Source organism: Rousettus aegyptiacus, unplaced genomic scaffold, assembly GCF_014176215.1.
Source record: "Rousettus aegyptiacus isolate mRouAeg1 unplaced genomic scaffold, mRouAeg1.p scaffold_m13_p_1, whole genome shotgun sequence".
NCBI classification, from domain to species: Eukaryota; Metazoa; Chordata; class Mammalia; order Chiroptera; family Pteropodidae; genus Rousettus; species Rousettus aegyptiacus.
In genome coordinates this window covers 100,490,299-100,499,990 of record NW_023416284.1, presented here as the reverse complement: position 1 = coordinate 100,499,990, position 9,692 = coordinate 100,490,299, and the positions used below count along the sequence as shown (strand labels likewise).

Sequence of the window (9,692 nt, the reverse complement as noted above, 5' to 3'; positions counted from 1 at the left end):
CAACAATAAAAAGAAACGAAGTGCTGACACATGCTGCAACACGGCCGAACCTTGACAATGTGCTGCTAAGCGAAGAAAGCGATCACAAAAGACCATGTAGCGTGCGATTCCAATGATATAAAATGCCCTAAACAGGCTAATCTATGTAGAGACAGAGAGTAGATTGGAAGTTGATGGCTAATGGAGATGGAGGTCCTTTTGGGGAAAAACCAAAATGTCCTAAAAGTGATCGTGATGATGGTGACACAACTGTGAATGGATGAAAAGCCATCGAATTGTACACTTTAAATGAGCATGTGAATCATATCTCAATAAAGCTGTTAAAAAAATAACCTCCAGACCATGCAATAGACACTTCTTTTTTGGGGGAGAGTGGAAATAATGGAGTGTATAGGGCAGGAGGGCAGAGGGGAAGGGGCTTTTCACAGGGAGACTCCAGTTAGGGAGTCCCTTGGTGGGGTGGGGTGGCTGAGCCTCTGAGAGGAAAAGTCGGGCTGTCTGACAGATCCTGAGCCAGCCAGGCATCAGGGGGACCCAAGATGCCCTGCCCACACCTGTACTGTGGAGGGACTGCAATCTGCTTACATCCTTTCCCCGGGTACAGGGCCCCACCCACAATATGTGGGACTGACTCCCCTCCATCACCAGGATTGAACCCAGGGGAAGAGAATGATGGAGGAAAAAGAGGAAGTGAGGCCACAGAGCCGAGATCAGCTCTGAATCTCCAGTCCTACCCTGTATGCGCTGGGCCTGTCCCCCCTCAGCCTCTCCACATTCTTGGCGGACTCTGGAATAAGGAAGAGCTTAAGGGGAGGGGAGGAAGGATGTGATCTAAATTTTTAAAAGCCCCGTTGGGGCTGAGGTGTAGAAAAAATCAGAGCGAGGAAAAGAAAGGGGCAGCTATAGAGACAGGCAAGAGGGTTCTGGGCTGTCCAGAGGTGAGATCTGGTCAGAGCCCACAGAGGGCTCAGTTCCTCAGAGGCAAGACAAGGGGGTCTTGTTATTCTTCCTCCAGCTGGCAGACTAGAAGAAGAGTTACAACCGCAGAGCTAACCGTCCTGAGCACCTGCTCTGCGCCTGGCACACCAGCCCTGAGACGGGACCGTGCAATACCCCAACATATCTAAAGAGAAAGCAGAGGTCCAGAGGTCAAGTATCTTGCCCGAGATCACCGAGTGCCAGTTGGGCCTGGGACTAAATCTGACCGTGAACCCTAGACTAGGCTCGTGACCTTCACCCTTACACTGACTCCTGAGAGCTGCGCCTCTCTCTCCTCAGCAGGAAGCCAGTGACATCTTCCCCAAGTAAGGGGGTCACAGGCCATTTGTGGCTGAAGTAATAATCCGATACCCCCTTACGCTGCCCGCTGCCCCAGCCAAGCAAACTCATTCTCTCTTCCAGCATCAGTGTGTCTCTGGGACCCCATAGGTCCAGTAATGACCTCTGTTGTCTGCTCCTGCTAGCCTGACAGAGCCAAACCAGGCTCCTATCACTTTCGCATGTCGGCTGCCCTTTGTTCCTCAGCTATGGCGAACTGCTCCTGTCTCTGTGCATCTGGCCGGAGTCATTACCGACTGCATGCACACACTGTGTCCGCTGGGAAAAGTCCTACTTGGCCTTCCAGTTCCTGCTCAGTGCCACCTCCTCTGTGAGGTTCCCCCCGACGTGATCCCACAGGTTGGGGTCATTTGAGTGTCCAAAACTTTTCCTTTGTTATGACACCCATCACTGCCTGCCTGCTCTGAGTTGACCTGCCTGCGAGCTCTCAAGAGTGGAGGGGGCCCCCAGTCCACCACTGGATTCCCTCTGTCTCATCGGGTACCTGGCCAAGCAGAGGCTCGGGAAGGCTTACAGTGGATGCATGGATGAATGAATGAATGAATGAATGAATGCCTTGCCTTGCACTAGTAACTATATTTACAAATCTATGTTTCCTCTCTTCTGCTCTGCCCTCCCCAACTCCCTGTGCCCACTCTAGTTCCCGATGTACTATATATTTTATTATTTTCCTCCCTCACTAGATTGAAAAGTCATGAGAACAAGGAGTTTTGTCTGTTTTGTTTGCTGCCGTGTTGAGCACATAGTAAGTGCTCGATAAATGTTTTGAATTGTATTCCCTATTCCTTTATGGAGACCCCTCACCTCCCCAGAGCATGTGCCCAGTAAAAATGGTGGGACCTGTGGACGTCAACCCAGCTTTTCCAATACGCTGTGCCAGCTTAGCCCAGGTGTGGGCACTGGACAGTGGTCCTGATCACAGCAGAAGGTTCTCTCTGGGGTCCCCTTGGGGCTCCTGGGATCTGGAAGCTCCCGGCTCCACTAAGGAAAGTTCATTGGCACAAGGATTAAGGTGAGTTTGCTGAAGAAAGACTTGGGATCCTGCCCTTTGATTCTTCCACAGAGCCTGTGTCTTATAATGACACAATATTAGGAATACTCCTTCAGTTAGTAAAGCAACTAGCACTTACGTAACATTTATTAAAATAATAGTTAACATCGTTTGAGGAGTCAGAACATGCATGGCATAGTTCTAAACACTTTGCTCCTTAAATCTTCACCACACCCTATTGGTTAGGTTTATTATTATTGTCTCTCTGCTACAGAGGGAGAAACTAAAGCACAGAGAGGTTGAAGTTCCTTGAGACTGCACACCTGACGGGCAGCAAAAGCAGGGTAACACCTGGCTGGTCCCTGCTGTCATCCATCATACTCGCTGCCTTACTGGGAGGGAGCCTTGGTGGAGGGGCAGGGGTTGTATTGGCGAGAAACATAAGTGGTCCATCCCCTCCTCCATGTCACTCCAGCCTCTAGGTGGTCTTTGTTAAACCACTTCCCTTCGGTTGAGAGGGGCAACTGAGGATGGTTAAGGTGTTGGAAAAGGGTTCAGGGAGGCAGCTGATTCATCTTTAGCAGGGCCAGTGCCCTGGGCTGCACAGAGCTAGAGTGAGTAACTGTGTGGCCCTGGGCAAGCTGATCTATGTCTCTGAGCCTTGTTTTTCTCATCTGTATAAAGAGGCTGCTATATCCTACCTTGAAGGGTGTTTCGGGGTTACATGATACAACTTATGTGAAAAAGACCGGCATTCAGTACATGCTCAGAACATGTTAGTTGCCTTCTCCTCACTGACCTGGCAGGTTGACTAGCATTTATTGAACTCCTACTAGGATTACACGGCCCCCTGCTCACCCCTCCTTCACAGGACTTAATGATGATAAAGAAAGCAGCAAAACACACTCAGCCTATCTGTGAGCTTGTGTGTCTCTGCCACTAGGTTTGAGCTCTTTGGAGCCAACCCAAAGCTCTCTCAGCTACCCTTTGGGAGCATTTATTCTGTGCTGGGCACTGAGGAGTCAAAATGAGCACTCCCTCATGTGGAGGTCTGAGGACCATTCCCAAGCCATTCCTTCTCAGGGTCATCTCCGTGGGCCATAGAGAGGGAAGAAGTGTCAGGAAAGGAGGCCACCTAGGCTGGGGATAATCAAGGAGGTTCTGGGGAAGTGACTGTCTCCTTTTCCCTGCCCTAAGCTCACCCGACTCCCCTGAGGGTGGGGGGGCACCATGAGTACCTGGTTCTGGAAGAGTCAGGGCTGGGGAGCAGGGAAGAGGGTGGGTGAAATCAGAACCTGGGAGTTCTTACCTGCTCCCTTTCCTTCCACCCTCTCTCTTCCAACCCAAGCCCTCTGGGCTTCTCTTAGAAATGACTGAGGAAGCTCCTTCCCACTCCGTCAGAGCAGGGGAAAAGGAATAAAGGAGCGTGTCTGTGGAGTATGTGTGTGTGCGTGCGTGCATGCGTGTGTGTGTGTGTGTGTGTGTGTGTGTGTGTCAAGAGGGAGGATACATGGCTAATTTCTTTGCCCAAACAGCCAGGGGAAAGGTTGTGAAGGGAGACCCCCGAGGGAGAAACAGTGGAGCCCCCTTCGGATGAAGAGGGTCTAGAGGCGAGGGTGAAGAGCAGCCCTGAGAAGGATGAGAGCTGAGAGCTTTTTTGTTTCGTTGCCTGGTCCTCACCCAGAATGGTCAGCAGGGCAGGAATGACTGTTCCTTCTGACCCAGGTGCAACCCGGGGCCCACCCAGAGAAGTTAAGTCAATGGTTCTCATCTGGGGACGATTGTGACCCCAGGAACACTTGGCAACGTCTAGAGACATTTTAGTCATCATAACTGGGGAATGGAGTGATGGGCGCTACTGGCATCCCGTGGGCAGAGGCCAGGGCCGCTGCGAAACGTCCTACAATGCATGGAACCGTCTCCACAACAAACAATTATCCTGCCCCAAATGTCGAAAGTGTGTGTCAAGGTTGAGAAACCTGAGCTAAGGGAATGGCCAAGGGCACACACACCGTGAGGTGAGCTGCTCTGTGCCCGGCCGGTCCTCAGGAGTGACCACGGAAGGCACTGGTGCCAAGAGGACATTAGAGGGCAGACAAGGTGATGAAGGTTAAATCTCACTTCGCGTCTCTCTCTGGAGTCCCACGGCAACTGGTCATCACCCAGCCCAAGGAACCATTGCTCTCTGTCCTAATTCCAAACCCTGCTTGAGATCCTGCATATCTAGTCTGCCAGGTGTGAGCTTGTTACTCAGCCAGCTGGCAGGAAGGACACACACACACACACACACACACACACACACACACACACTCCATTACAGTTATCAACAAAATGTCTCCAGAGAAAGAGACAGGCCCGAGTTCTGTCACACGGCCTAGGTAAAGGCATGGTGGGCAAGACAAAGCTGGCTGTGGGAAGGACAGGCAGATGGCCAGAGCATGAATGGGTGGGAAGCGTTTTGCCCCAGGTGCATATCTTGTCTCCCCATCATATTGGGAGTCATCTCTGAGAGTGCGGGCTGCAGTGCCTTGTCCCCATCAGACAGGACTTGTGGATTTACAGACAGCTGGGTTTCCAGAGCTGGGAGGAAATGAAGACTTCTCAGTTAGGGAACTTTTCAAGAGCCAGGACTGGGTTGGGGTCTTCTACTAGGGTCAGGCCTACACTTCCAGGGCTCAGGAAGACGTGAGGGCCTGAGAAACCAGGAGGCTAGGTCTAGGGCACACTTATAGAAGAAGCCAGCTGCCCTCCTAGGCCGGCTGAGGAGCTTGGCTGAGCCCTTCGCAGGCTGGGGTTGGCTGCCTCCTGCCACAAGACTCTCACCCCACAAAACAACTCAGCTCTGCCAGCCCCTCCCTTCCCCTCAAGTGCTGCCTCCCCTAGGTCCTGAGGTCTGTCCCCATCTGCCTACATAGTCCTGCTCCCACAGGCCTCTTAAGATCTGGACTTTCTGCACCAAGGGGCCTGGGGAGCAGTTCTCTGTTCCCTGAACTTCGTTTCTCTAACTGCTACTGAGGCTTCTCTCGCGCGAGCGTTTCCCTCAGGTGGCTGACAGTGCGGTGACCCATCCCTCTCCTTTCCCAACTCCAACCTCTTGATGGAGATGAGGAGGAAAGGCTAAATAAATGTGAGCAGCTTGTTCTTTCCCAAAGTCTGAGGAAGAGGCTCAGCACCTGCCCCTAGGGAGAGTCACCCTCAAAAGGACCCAGCCCTTTTCCTGGGGGGAGGCCCAAGGCTGCAGAGAGACAGGAGTGGGACAAGGCCCCATCAGCACCTACCTGCAGAGTGCAGTGTTTTGGTGGCTAGCTTGACAGTTGAACGTTCTGGGAGGAGGGGGAGCAGGACCCCACCCCCACACGGAACTCTCCAGTTGCAGTGGCATTCCTAGGTCAGTGGCACGTTTTAACAGCTACCTTCCTCTTTTCTACTCCTTGCCACTGGTCCCCCACAGGCTGGCACTGTCAATAATCTAGCCCTTTTCAATCTGCCACCAGTTGAGGGCCATCTCCCTGCAGGGATGGGAGACTCAGTCGCTCCCATTCAAGGCGGCCTCCACTAGGCTGGCTGTCCTCCCCTTACGTCCAATCAGGACAAGTCCAAGTCCCTCTCCTTCAGCCCAAGGCTTCTGGAAAGGGGGTAATCCTGATACCCAACCTGATGTTTTATCCTGAAAGCCTCCTCATTTCCCAAGGCCACTTTTCTACTGACTCGGCGTTCTTCCCGTGTGTGTCTGTGTCTTCACATGGCGCTCTCTGTGTCTCTCAACTCTTCTTACAAAGACACTGTTTGCATTGGCTTGGGGACTCACCGTACGCTAGCATGACCTCTTTTTAACTAATTACTTCTCGACAACCCTATTTCCAAATAAGGTCTCACGCTGAGGTCCTGGGGGTAAAAACTTCAGCATATCTTTTTTGAGGGGGCACTGAGAACAGGGACTGTCGAGGTTGTCCTGGTGCCCCGTGGCCTTGCCCAGCTGGTGCGTTGGGTACAGAGCAGATGCTCAGGCAATTGGATGGATCCCAGGGCCTCGTTCCAAGCAGACCTTGGCCAGATGCTCCCTGCTCCCTGCTCTGGCTCTCCATTTCTTCATCTATAAGAATATTAACAACAATTTATTAAGTCTTTTCTACATGCCACATACTAAGCTAAGGACTTTCTACAACTTCTTTTTTTTTTTTTTTTTAGGCAAGGCAACCCTTGGTCGACCACATAGACTGCAAGGATCTTGCCAGCTTACAATCCCTTATTTTTTTATTTTTTTATTTTTTACACCTACAGCACCTGGGCTCCCTAGTTGGTCTCCCATCCAAGTACGGACCAGGCCCGACCCTGCTTAGCTTCCGAGATCAGACGAACTTGTTCGAGCTTGTTCAGGGTGGCATGGCTGTAGACTACTTTAATCTTTAAAACAGCTCGAGGACATGATATTGTTAGTTCCATTTTATAGATGAGAAAAGTGAGGTCCAGAAATGATATAATAAGAAATACTTATTTGGTCTCTATCCCTGGTTCTTGACACAAAGCTTCTAAATCCCTTCAAATCTCTTGAGTGATAGGAGCATCTTTTGTTTTAATGAGGTGACACTTGGAAGCCTCCTGGATAGCCTCAGGATGGGGGCCAGTCACCAGAAAGACCAAGCCATGATTAAAAGCTTGGAACTTTGAACTCCAACTTTGATCCTCCAGGGAGGGGAGAGGGGCTAGAGATTGAGCTAATAATTAGTCATGCCTACATGATAAAACTTCCATGAAAACCCCTAAAATACCAGATTCAGAGAGCTTCTGTGTCTTTGAAGACATCCACATGTCAGGAGGGTGGCATACCCCATTTCCACAGGGACAGAAGCTCTGTGATCCCTTCCAGACCTCACCTTGTGTACTTCTTCACCCTGCTCTTCACTTGTACCTTTTAGCATATCCTTATATAAATGTAAGTGTGTCCCTGAGTTCTATGAGCCGTCACACATAGCAAATTATCAAACCTGAGGAAAGGATTGTGGGATTTTCCTGTTTACTGCTGATCAGGCAGAAGTGTAAGACTTATGATTGGCATCTGCATGTGGGCAAGTCTTCTGGGACTGAGCCTTTAACTTGTGGGATCTGATGCTATCTCCAGGTAGGCAGCGTCAGAACTGAATTGAATTGTAGTGCCGGAGCCAGCCGGCTAAAGTCGATCAGTACCTGAAAGAGCGGGGTGAAGCCTAAGGGAAAAAAAGAGAAGACGGGAAAGATCTTTCCGGGAGGGCATACAGTCAGAGCTGCAGCCCCGAGTTTATTTAGCATAGCCTTTTTATGTGATTTTTGAATCCTATAATCCATCACCACATTACCATAGCAAAGCACACCATACATATCTAAAACAATGCTTGTCGATTACATAAGATCCTACATGTTCTTGTTTCCATGGTAGTATAATATTCCATAACCTTAAAAGGTGACTTTATGAGGCCTACCAAGGTGACCATTTTTTAAAACTCATCAGCCATAGCATGGCTTTTAGCTACGTGATTTCTTCAGTGCCTCATAATGGCTTCTCAAAATGGCTCCCAACAGCTCCCCCTTTTTTATTATTTAAAATGCCAAAGCTTTCTCAGCTATGGCGCAGATAGACTGTGCCTGTCTTAGGTGACCCTTCACAGGCCTGGGCCTTACCCATCATTGGTACATGAAAGTCTTGCAATCATGCCCTGTCTTAGGTTGGTCCCAGCCCTGAAGGATTCTTACCCGTCTTTGACTACCAGCCTCTGCAAATGGGAGATGTATAATTATTTTATAGCTCAAACCTGAGCCTGGAGCCTGAGACCATGCATCTCTGCACGAATCTTCAGCAGAGAGTTGAAGAAGTATTTCATCAAAGGTGGAAGCAGACATAGGCCTATAATTATGCAAAGGCCCAAGGCTAAAGCCGAGATAAGCAAATGACCCAAAGGAGACCAGGATGGTAGAAAACTTTGCAGGTGTTGTAAGAATTTTGAAGCCTCTTCAGCTGCATCTAACTGAAGGGGTCCCGCATCCTGCAGCCCCTGAATTTCTCTATGCAGCTGTATTAAGTCTAGGGATGTGTTAGCATCATGCCAGACACCTTGGAGATGAGAGCGCACGCGATCCCATCCGTGTTGACTCTCATTATAAATTTTTGAGGTGACGCAAATCCGCTGATACGCTGCATGGCATTCTAAATGAAATCTCACTTTTAAACCCTGGATTTTATCTCCTAAATACATAACTAAACTGTATAAAGCATCGAGCTTCTGTTCTAACTTGTTATCAATATTTTCCTGGGTCCCTAAAGCCATTGTAACATTTTTAGACAAGTTATTAACATAATGAGCAGTTTGAACAGTCTGAGATAAAGCGACAGCAGCAGTATCAGTACTAGCTATAAGCGACACGAGAGTGGTAATTCCAGCAATAATCAATCCTATCACTCTTTTCTGTCTACTTATAGCCTTATTGATTTCTTCTAATACCTGTAAACCTCGATTTGCATACCAAGGTCCCGATGTGTTAACAGGTAACATTACAAAAGAGGGTTGATGAAAGACCATTACAATAGTTCCTTCCGGAACAAAAGAAATACAGTTAGTTAAAAGGCAATCATAACATGTGACATAGAAATTTCTACCTCTCATTGTTACATTAATTCCACCAATCATCAATACACACGGTGGGGTTACACATGCAGTTATGTTTGTGTCCGCTATCTGAGGGATCCATCCCACAGGGAGTAGTTCTCCCACGGCTGCACCCAACTTCCAAATATAAGTTTGAGGAAATTCTGTATCTGTCCACCATAGTCCTACTGTCCAGCTGGTACGCGCTCCATGTCCTCCTATATTTCCCCATTCTCCCCTAGACCAGTCCAAGATGTATCGATCTGTTCCAGTCACATTATACCTGGCGGGAGCAGGGACATAGCATTTTTTCTAATGAATGGTTTGTCTGGAAAACTCCTCCTCCCTGCAAGGAGGAAAAGGCTGGGGAGAAGGCGGAGGTGAGTTCGCTTGTGCCCCCTTTGGGTAATTAAATCCCAAAAGCAGAGGTCTTTTTTCCCTATCATTTCCAATTAAACTCAACCATACACTGGCAGGCATCCAGTAGTAGCTGACTATCTTTTTGAAAAGCAGATAGGCAAACCAATCCCCTATCCTGTGTAGTTGAATCTCCTTTCTTCTTTTTTATCTCCTCGGCCCGTTGCTGGTTGGTCTAGCAATCGCATGTCATTCACCTTTACCATAATTTCTGGACCTTCCCAGATAGATGGGTGGATCAGGTACGTAGGCTCAATACAATTCTCCTTTAACCAGAGGACTCAACATCATCACCACCATCAGGAGTAATCTCTGAAGGGGGAGAGGTC

At 49.2% G+C, this 9,692-nt stretch overlaps 1 pseudogene; it reads right to left on the bottom strand.

Annotated features, from left to right (window-relative positions):
• Nucleotides 1–6,601: 6,601 nt before the first annotated feature.
• LOC118605276 lies at nt 6,602–6,724 on the bottom strand (annotated as a pseudogene).
• Between the last annotated feature and the right edge of the window lie 2,968 nt (nt 6,725–9,692).